We start from the raw sequence: 9584 nt of genomic DNA, 5'->3' as shown, positions 1-9584 counted from the left end.
ACACAGTGACATAAAAATATAAACTTTACTGTCAAATAAATGAATAATTATTGTTGCTTCAACTGCAGATAGTTAATTCACATATACAAAATAATCATTGTACAATTTGCAACTGAATAAAACTGATTATGTCTATCTGGTGAGTCACATGACTTCAGAGTAAGCACAGAAAAATGACAGGACCATTGTTGCTTTTGCAACCTTCTAAAATATTAATTAACTCAAAATTGAACTTAACTAAAAATTAGTTAATTTTAACTAAATATCTTAAGTTAAACTTAAGACGTCATCTGGGCACAAAGATTTGGCTCTTGTCAAAGTGACTCAAGTCTTTACGCCTGCCCATTTCTACTGTATCCAACACAGTGACTACTGGGGATGGGTCGGGATTCTCAAATGGGTGTTAAGAAACAGAAAAATCTTATAGTTTATGCAACTATCTTGTCTTATTTTCCTTGTTTTGACAGGTGCCTGGTAGTAATGCGTTCCTACTGTCAAAAGGTGACAGTAATCCACCTAAAGCCTGTTTTCCACCTGCCGTTAAACAAAAAAAGGAGGGTAAGAAGAACATATTACTACCAGGCTCTGTATAAACCGTGTGTCTCTGTGAGATTAGATGTTTCTGTACAAACAGCAGAAACATGCAAAGATGACAAAAACTATCAAAAAGTCCTGTGTGGAACTCAACAAGAAAAACAAAAAAAGGGGTGAATGGGCAAACCCTTCAAATAGTAGTTTGAATAGTTCCCAGTGAATGTCGAATAGTACTTTTATTGTAAATGCCCATTGCTATTGACTACAAGGACCAACTGTTGAAACACGATTACAAGGACTTCAACTTATGTGCGGTAGATGGTGTTGGCATGTCCCCAGTTTGGAGACGTAGGCATTGGTACCAGCACAGAAAGTTAACGACTTCATGTATCTCCAAGGATGGGGTCAGCAACAAAATGTACACGAGCCACCTAAACAAATAAAAAAATTAAAAAAAAAAAAACGTAATATTAATCAAGGTTAGGCTCTATCTATAGCTCAAATCAGTCAAATCGTCCACCACAAAATCAGTCATTTTACCTGGTGGGAGGATTTGAGTGGTCTACCGCTACCTAAAATCAATTTGTTTGTGTTATTGTGTGACTTTGGTTGAAGTTTAGATCCAAACTAATGTGTTAAAACACCATAATATCCCACATCTTCAGCACAGACTGAGATACGGATGGATGAAGTGTGCGTAGTGTGTCTTTGTTTCAGCAAGAAAATGGTCAGATAGTCAATTCCTCTTCAATACAACGGTGACCATTAACACAAACACACACAAGGCACACACAGACCATTTTGTTTTGGAATCCTCCTAATTTAATTTACTTTTGGCTCCTACAGTTGGTTCTTGCAGAGTAAGAGTTACTCAGGCCAGCGGCAATTTAGCAGAAAACAAGAAAAGGAGATTAGGAATAACGTAGCCTTCTTATTGTGACAGATAAAAATAAGAGACTAATGCTTGTTCTCAACATATTATGTGTTCTTCTTTCCTCATTCAAGCTTGAGCCAGTAGTTGAATGCAGCTTTGATTAAGTAACAACCACAATTTGGATGTCATGAGTGGCTGCGCAGGGAGGATGACATATCGTTTGAGTCACAACGATACACAGAGGACGGGCTACGCTGGGTGAACAATAATTGCGTCCACAGAACAGCTGAAACCTTAGAAAGAAAAGGTTTCAGAGAAAGTCTTCAGAAAAAAATTATTTCAAACAAAAGAGCTTTTAATCTCGTGGAGTAATGCTTTGTTAAAGACCAAAGCAATTGCTCAGAATTACTATTCCATAATACTTCAGAAAGTAATGTGACACAATGTGAAGACCCGTATTGGCCTTCAAAAACTGTAAATATAAGGATGAACATTAACAGACTATACAAATATGCAGCTGATTTGAATGTTTTCATGCTCTTATATTTACATTCCTGACAAGGAGATGTGTACACAGTCCAAATCTTGGCATCCACAACAAATCACCCCCGTAGTGCATCCTATCCATCAGAGCCCTGCAGCAATGCGTATTTCTGATGTGTTTGTCGAGCTTGTTGTTTATCCCCGGGCTCCTTAAATACTCAATCATGTTCTGCAGCGACCAGGGGTGGAAGAGAGAAAAAAAATAGATAAGGGAAATCATATTGTATGGTTTCCATCAGACCCAATTCTGAATATGTTCTGAGGATTGATGTTGGATGCTGCTGAATAATAGACAGACACATTGGCAGCACACACCATATCTCTCCTTTTAATAAGAGAGACACCAGCTCATGCGCTGCACTGAACGCAAACAATTATAGCACCAGGAATCTGATGCCACGGAGCTATTGATCTGGCAGTTGAGAGCCTTAAATAATGGTCGCTTATAATTACGGTACTGTACTGACTGTACATAATTCATAAGAGCCATATTTATCTCGTGTCTTCCCTGAGTCAAGACAGAGCTTAATATTTTCCCCAAGATGTACAAGATGAGCTCACGCTATCTGTGCTGCACCACTCTCGAATGTAAACTTTAATTAAAACTAAATCAGGGAGCCTGGGGAAGCCAGTCAGCGCAACAGTTTACTGATACGGAGAAAAATTTGTCGGAATAATCTCTCCAAGGTGTTGGCCTAGGAGTGAGTTTAAACTGTGGACGCCAACATTTAATGAATTAATGACTTATCTCTTAACTACTTGTTTTTGCTGTGCATCCATGGACGCACTGACAACTCCCACCGCATTACATTAATACCGTTCAAATTTTAAAAACAGGAGGATTCTTACACAAGTTGTGGAGCATCCCGAAAGACATCGTTTCATTATATTTCTGACATAACTCCTTTTCCTCTCTCCGTAACTATGCATAAATGTAATTAGAAATGATTGTACCTGCTGATTTTTCTGTTTAACTGATGACCTCACTCTTTGATTATTATTCTGTATCTCACTGTACTAAACAGGTCTTTCCGACTTCCAAGTGAAGTCCTATTTGCCGAGCAGTGTTAGTTTTGTATTTGTATACATGCAGTAGAAATGATGGCTGCAAAATAAGGCAACGTTAACATTGTAAAGTATTTTCACCAACTCGAACAAACACCATCTTTAACCCTGAAACCATTATCGCAGAACTATGCTAAAACTATGACACAAGAAGAGTTCAGAACTCTTTTGAAACCAACATCAGATACTTACTATTTATTTTATGTTGGAAGTGCAATAGTTGATGGTCAAACTAATGACTTCAATGCTTAATGGCTGATAGTAAAAAAAAAAAAAGAAAAGGAGAAGAGTAGAGTTGTGCTTAATGGAAGTGGAAAGCTCTAAATAAGACATTAAGAAAACTCATAATAAAACTGCTACCTAACTGATGTCTACTCTTTGGCATCAGTTCAGTCTGAAAGTTACCGCTGATTTGCTGCAGGAGGAGGAGAAAGAAAGAAAAAAGACACATGGGGCGCGATACAGTGAATGCAGGCCAGAAGAGTGTAATATGAAAAGCAGGGTGAAGGAGGTGTTAATCGTCTCATAGGTGTCGGAGTGTCCATGTGTCTGACCCCTCTTTCCACCCGTGCAGTAATGAAAGCAGAATTCAGTGTCCTCATGGTGCCCCTCTGTTCCAGCGTAGTGACTCTGCTCTCGCCCTCAGGCCCCGAGCGGGATCTCTTTATTCCGCTTGGATCCTCTTCTCTTCGCAGCCAGCTGCTGCCCTACTTGGGTTTTCTCATTCGGTGCCTACAATGGCCCCCCCTCCGCATAAAGCCTCGCACACTTTCATCATTGGGCTATTTGAATCCATTCCACCTTGAATAATTGTACAGGTCAAAGTTGTGCGTGGAGGCACACACTTTGAAAAAGGTTCGACATGCAGGTTTTTACTTCAGTCTCGAGCATCAAGGTAATTTGGTCCATTTGGAAAATGCTGCATGTGGCAGATAGGGTCTCCGTCTGGATACAAATGACATACATTGATTTTTCCTTCTTGCAAAGTATTTCTTGTTCAGCTGGTGAATAAGCTGTCTGGTTAGTATTCAGTTTGAGCACCTCATACAGTAATTGAACCTGTATTACCCTGTTACATTAGCATGGGCCATTTAACATTACTCAAGCAGGCATGCAACTCATTTATTTGTGCCGAGGACATTTTTTTTTTTGAAACAGGAGTGGCATGAAGAGGCGCATTGTATTTATCATCAATACAAATCAGTAGGAAGAGAACATGAGACTTGTTATGAATTCTGCAGCAGGTAGCAGATTCAGCGGAACATTGTGTAAGATGTCAAGATGATCCTCTCTTCCTATTATCATTAGCAGGGTGTGTAGCTGGTAATAGATGTGGCTCTGGGCTCGTTAGGCCACCTCGTGCCCATTTGTCAAGGATTAACGGATGACCGTGTTCATTAGGAGTAGATACATTTTTGAACGAAGGTTAACCGACAGAGCAGAGGTTATCCTGCTCACACTTCCAGACGAGGAGTTGAGTGGGTGGGAAATGTGAGACAAGCGTGTTTGTGTCCATGTCTTGTTTCTTTTCTGTTTCACTCAGTTAACATTTGTGTTCATGAGCATTTGCTGAGATTTACTGTGACAGGATTAGTGGTGAGTCAGATGTACAATGTCATCCAGAAAGCAACAACAAACCGGGAATGACAGGGAGTGCAGTCATGAAGAAACAGTCTTTTGTTGCAGTCCTTTTAGTCTTTTACTGTCCAACTCCAGTGCAGTGATATAGAGACATAAAGCTCCTCTCTCCCATATCATCAGCACCTCCAGACACTTCCTGCATGAACCGTTTTCCCTGATTTCTCATTTTGTACTTGTCATAGTTTACATCTTCCGCTGTACCTGCCCTCCTCTCATCTCAGTCTGCTTCCTGTTCATTGGCAGAAGGGCCAGGCTTGTGTTGTTGTTGTTTTTTTTAATCTTCTACCTCCTGGCACTGACATTTCCCTCGCAGACGTCAGGTGTAGACATGCTCCAGATGTGGCTGCAGTGGACAGGATGTGCCCGTGTTTTTCAGTTTCAGAGTATGTGCGAGCGTGTGCTGTTGTCCTTGTTGTGTTGGTGGAGTACAGAAGGAAAAGGGCAAGGTTCAGTGAAATTCAATTGCTCGGCTGGTGGTAAATGACCTTTACAATAAATGCATTCGGGGGGTTTTTTTCAGGCCAGAGAGGAATAAGCAATTCATCTAGTCAGTTGCAATGAAGCAAACTTCAACTTTACCCTGCAGGAAGCATGAACTTGGGGCACCGGAAAATGTCTTTGCAGCCAGGCCTGAACACAATGCGTACACACATAAACAGTCCAACCAAAATAATGAAAGATACTCCAGTTCTTCAGCTGGTAAACTCATGCCTGGTTTGTCATGTGGGTTGACACAAAAAAATTAGCCCTATTGGTCTACAAGAACAGGAGAGGTACTGTACAAGTCCATAATCTTTGGCCTCGGCATGAAAGCTATAAATTCTGAAAGCTAAAATAGTAATAAAGACCCAGATAGGACACAAAGTGCATGGTTGCCTGTGGAAAGTTTTAGATAAGGATGGATGATAAATCAACATTTAGGTTTAGGATTTAAGAAGGTGGCTGAGTTGAGAAAACTAGAACATTAACCAATTTGGAAAGTGGTCAAATTAAGTCATAGAGAGCATTGTCAACAAACCTTTAACCTACTGGGCTCTGTGTGTTTTTATGGATTTGTTTGGGAAAATGTGTCGCTGGTAAAAACTTTTTACCCCTGGCACAATTATCTGCCAATAACTAAGCACTTGGAGCGCATACAACATGGGCCGGCCAGCAGGTCCTTTATTTTACCGCTTTCATTTCCTGTCGGTCTGAACGAAATCAAAATTTAATAACTACTTGGGATGTTAATTTTTCGGGAGGAAAGCCACTTGGCTAAGTACAGATCAGCCAGTATGCAAACTACAAAAAATGTGTATGTTTTGGAATGACAATCAGCATCATGAATACAATAAGGTTTTGGTAAATTTGCCTGAAGCTGCAAACAACAGACACTAATTTCAATAGCAGAAATAAGAGAATGCGTTTTTAGATCTCTCTCCATTCTGTTTAATTCGATGAACTGTATAAGAGAAATAGCACGTAAAATTTTCATGTATTTTGACAAAAGTTACACAAAAAATACTCAATAAGAAACAAGACTACATCCAAATCCGGTTTACAGCTGGACCGTGTATGAAATGCAAGAATACTTTCATTCTGAAGCAGATACGGGTTAATAGTGTAACTTTCTCACTCACTCACTTTTATACTTGACTTTGTTTAGAGGGCAGCTCCAGCTAAAAAGGTTGCTGAAAAAAACAAACAGTCGTTTCAATTCACAGCAGCTTAGTTCATCATTGACTCAACCACTTTGGCGAACAGCACTCGCCGCTTGCTGGCATTTTGTGTTCCTCTCGCATCATTTCTCAGAAGACCGTTTCAGCACGATAGGGATCAGTGAGTGTGAAAGCATCCCTAAAATGATTCACACACGCACATGGTGGAACTGACTTTATTTAGAGATGGAGGGGAAAAACAGGACATCTGTGATGATGAGAGTACTTTACTGGAGCCGAGTCTGGCATTGTAATTCGCTCGTGCTCTCGTAAATGGCTCCGGTTGTTTCATTCTATATGTGAAACCTTTACGAGGTATTATTTAGCCACCTCGCTTCATTGCAGCACAAACACCGACTGAAGGATGGAATGGCCGTGATTGGCCACGTTTGGCCCATTCTTACAAAATCTCATTCAACTGTCCGCGAGTGGCTTTAGGAGGCTATTTGTGGCTGGTAATGGGGTGGATGCTGTCTGGCGTTTATGTCCAGGCCTCGCAGAGGCTGTTTGAGGGATGCCGTTCTTGGTCACATTGATGTCTGAAGTGAGAACACTGAAGTCATTGCAATTATGAACTCCTTCCCGTCTTCACAGGACTGGAGTTGTTGGACGAGACCGAAGACCTGTCGCATCACATCATTTGCTACAATGCGAAGCAGTAGCATGATTGATGCATAATAGATTCAATTCAAAAATATGCGCGTTTCATTTATGCCAGTGTCTGTATAAGCTAGTAGAAAATACATTTCCTAATAATTTGCCCATCATGATAGCAGAGATTCCAATTACTTATTCATGACATTAAATGGAAGCAATCTGTTTGACTCTCAATTGGGTAAAACTGCCTGTTGGACACATTTATAGAAATTACTAAAACTTGTGCGTTTCATAAAGTCTCTGCTGTATTAGACCCATCTTGTTATGCTGACTTAAGTCTGACTTTTTATTTGGTGTTATCTTTTTGCTTTGGTTTTTTTGTGCTTCAAACTCTAAAGTAGTAACAGAAGCTTCAAGCAATTTCTTTGAGTGTAAACAATTTATGGGAACATTTTGTTCACAATTACCCACAACCTGTTACAGCAGGCTTTTTTTTTTAATAGGCAGTGAAATTTCTAAAAGAAATGACAGGAAAACAATCACTGCAGCTTTTTTAATCGCAAAACAGCCTCTTTATGCTGAACGACTGCATAAAATCAATTTAAAACCATTATTTTTTTTTTTAGAGGATGAAAATGTCACAATGACAAGCTAATGAGCACAATGCAAATTGACCTGACGGCATTAACATTTTCTGCTTTAATCTTTTTAATAGTAAAGAGATTTTGCAGTATGGCGTATAAACCCTATACTGAGAAAGTCAAGGATAAACACGGATTACCAAATAGGTTTGACATTTTTAGGGGATGTCTTTGACAGCAATATCAATTCCTGTTACAGAGACTGTGATTAGCATTACAAAAATAAACTGAATGGATATTAAATGATTAGTGGCTTTTATCGACCTCTGTCACTGTCCAACATCTTTAAAATCCCGAACACAGCTTTAATGGTGGCTTATCAGTAATCAAACAACGCCTGTGCATTTCAACATAAAGAGAGAGCTCGCTGATCAGAGCAAACACCAAGCAGTGAAGAGGTATTACAGTACAGCGTGATGCAAAGGGAGGAATAATATAGTAAAAAGAATACTTTGTTGTTTTCTACCCGTTTACTGTAGGGTGCACAGGTATGACAGCAGACTGGGAAACTATGCGTCCCAATATAGCCATCAGGAACAGGAACTGCATGCAAATGCTGCTGGTGGTAAAAGAGAGGAGTACGAGAGAAAACGGATTGAAGAAAAGTTATCTACATCTATGGCCCGTCCTCCCAAAAGGGTGGGTACCTGCCCGGTTCAACAATGTTGCTTTGAGGGTAAAGAAATAAGCCCCTCGGGAGTTTCTCCATAAAGCCGCAGAACAAAATTATCTTAAAACTGAACAATTGAAAATTCTGCCAGTCACCAAAACTACTGTCTTTAGCTCTGCCTGATAAACCCTCCAGCTTGAAGTCTAATCTCGTGTAACTTTATTTCCGATGCTTAGTGCCTCATTCTTGAACATCCAATTAATGGCGTCTTTCCTATTTTCATTCCTTCACCGAGACATGGCATTTTTTTAAGTGAGTTTATACACTCATCATCTCGACGTAACGACTTCTGCTGCTTTGTTTTTCTGTGATGAACAACAAATTATAGTTAACGACTAAAATAAATGATGTTAGTCTATTTACCATTGTATCCAGCAGCTAGATATAAGTGAGGCAATTACATTCTGTGGGAGAGTAAAATCATTGCATTTTGTGCTTGTTGATGTAATAGTTGAATCTCACTTTTCAGATGAGAAGCACATTTTTGAAAGCTATTGTGATTAAAGCCACTTTTCTCCCGGCATCCTTGTATTGATGCCGCATGCCAGCAAAGAGTAAAATATAGAATAGGTAAATAAAAAACTGTTGCAATGATGCCGCCAAAGAAAAATTTAATTTGAATTGATTTTTTTATGAAATAGTAGACCAGCATCCAGAAAGCCTGAAACTGCTGCCTTGCAGATAAATTGTTCATTAAGAGAAAGAGATAGAAGAATCCCCCCCAAAAAAGATATATACAGAACAGGCAATAAGTGGCAATGATGTGTTTTGGCCTTGTTCCATGGAAGTAAATTGGATTGTTAAGGCAAGCTGGTGATTTGGGCTCCCTCTCCAATCTACAAAGCTGTCACTATCCTGCAGAATTGTATTGAAGCTCTCAAAAATTGATGATTTATTGTATTGTGCCCGTCCAGACAAAGTCTGGAAATACTATTAGTTAAACATCTTGATCTCTTGTTTTCTTATAAAATTGGTGTGGAAGTGAGACAAGATATTTCCTCTCTAGATAATTGTACCATTACAGTTGCTCCTTATCCTGTCCTTTGTTCTAGCATCACATTTATTTAATGGGAAATGCAAACGGAGGGAGCAATGTCAAGTCCTTCTGTCATGCTTCCTCCTGAATCGAGAGCTTTGGCTTGACTGATGAAGTGCCTCAGGACACAGAAAATGGTATGCTGCTAAAGCTATCACATCTCTTCTTTATGCAGAATATTTAACCCTCCTCTGATTAAGTGGGTTTGCTTACTTATTGTGCATTCAAGCAGAAGGTAGATATAGTCTGGCTTTAGGGGTAAACAGAAGCAGAATCCCGTCATTTA

This window comes from Embiotoca jacksoni, unplaced genomic scaffold, assembly GCF_022577435.1.
Source record: "Embiotoca jacksoni isolate LCO1_2020_lvr unplaced genomic scaffold, fEmbJac1.0.p SCAF_23, whole genome shotgun sequence".
In the NCBI taxonomy this organism is placed as follows: domain Eukaryota; kingdom Metazoa; phylum Chordata; class Actinopteri; family Embiotocidae; genus Embiotoca; species Embiotoca jacksoni.
This window is presented reverse-complemented; position numbering follows the sequence as displayed.